This window comes from Phyllobates terribilis, unplaced genomic scaffold, assembly GCF_046119375.1.
Source record: "Phyllobates terribilis strain yellow unplaced genomic scaffold, ASM4611937v1 Scaffold_9__5_contigs__length_417890890, whole genome shotgun sequence".
Classification (NCBI taxonomy): Eukaryota; Metazoa; Chordata; class Amphibia; order Anura; family Dendrobatidae; genus Phyllobates; species Phyllobates terribilis.
In genome coordinates this window covers 359,768,759-359,769,992 of record NW_027362769.1, presented here as the reverse complement: position 1 = coordinate 359,769,992, position 1,234 = coordinate 359,768,759, and the positions used below count along the sequence as shown (strand labels likewise).

General features: G+C 50.7%; 1 pseudogene; it reads right to left on the bottom strand.

Moving 5' to 3' along the window:
• Positions 1-533: 533 nt before the first annotated feature.
• Positions 534-915, bottom strand: LOC141161044 (histone H2B 1.1-like; annotated as a pseudogene).
• Positions 916-1,234: the final 319 nt, after the last annotated feature.

Sequence of the window (1,234 nt, the reverse complement as noted above, 5' to 3'; positions counted from 1 at the left end):
GATTCAAGCTCCCGAACATTCAAAAAATACTCGCCAGCAACGAGCATCTCGAGCTCGTAACGAATAATGGTGAGCATGCTGCTCATCACTAAGAAACTCCACCGACCACAATCTCATGTAATCATCACCTTTCATAAAACAGTGAAGTAATTTCATTATTTAGAGAAACTAAACCGAATCAATTCCTAAAATAGGAATGAGACGAAAAGGAGTCAGATCTGAGGAGCAAGGGCTTAAATAAGTCACTGAACTTCCATCTGAAATCACAAGGGCATTGGTGAAAGTGCTGAGCTGTGAAGGAGAACCCAGAAGCAGCCCCAGTTTTCTCGTCATCTTCTTCGTTAGCCCTTAGCCTTCACTTCTACTTGCGCCACCTGCTATTTACCCTGTCACTAGACAGAGACCCGGGCTATGTGGTCAGACCCCTCGGGGAGACGGGAGAGAACACAGAAGCAGCAACAGCTCTGATGTAGACGGGGTGGTGGCTCTCAGAAGAGCCTTTGGGGTGATGGCGGAGCAGCAGACGAAGCAGATCACTTGGCGCTGGTGTATTTGGTGACGGCCTTGGTGCCCTCGGACACGGCGTGCTTGGCCAGCTTTCCGGACAGCAGCAGGTGCACGGCTGTCTGGATCTCCCGGGAGGTGATGGTGGAGCGCTTGTTGTAGTGAGCCAGGCGGGAGGATTCCCCATGCGATGCGCTCGAAGATGTCGTTGACAGAGGAGTTCATGATGCCCATGGCCTTGTAGGAGATGCCAGTGTCGGGGTGGACCTGCTTCCGCACCTTGTACACGTAGATGGCGTAGCTCTCCTTCCTGCTCTTCCTACATTTCTTGCCGTCCTTCTTCTGAGTCTTAGTGACGGCTTTCTTGGAGCCGTTCTTGGGCGCTGGCGCAGACTTGGCGGGATCAGGCATGGTGAGTATACAGAGATCACAACTCGGAGAAGAGAGAACAATGTTCCTGCTCCTCCAGCGCAGCGGTATTTATAGCCACACATGCAAATGAGCAATGCTGTTTGCTCCTCTTCTACTGGGTAAGAAAGTCATGTGACCTTTGTAAGCTGAGCCCACTGCGTCTTATTGGTGTTTCCACAAGTCTACTCTCCATTGGCGGCTTCAGATCCATCCAATGATAAGGTAAGAGGTTGGGGCAGCAGCGGATTATTATTGGAGAGTTCAATTCTTCCTCTAATTTTGACTTTTCGGAGACTTACAGTGATGTCTGGACGCGGCA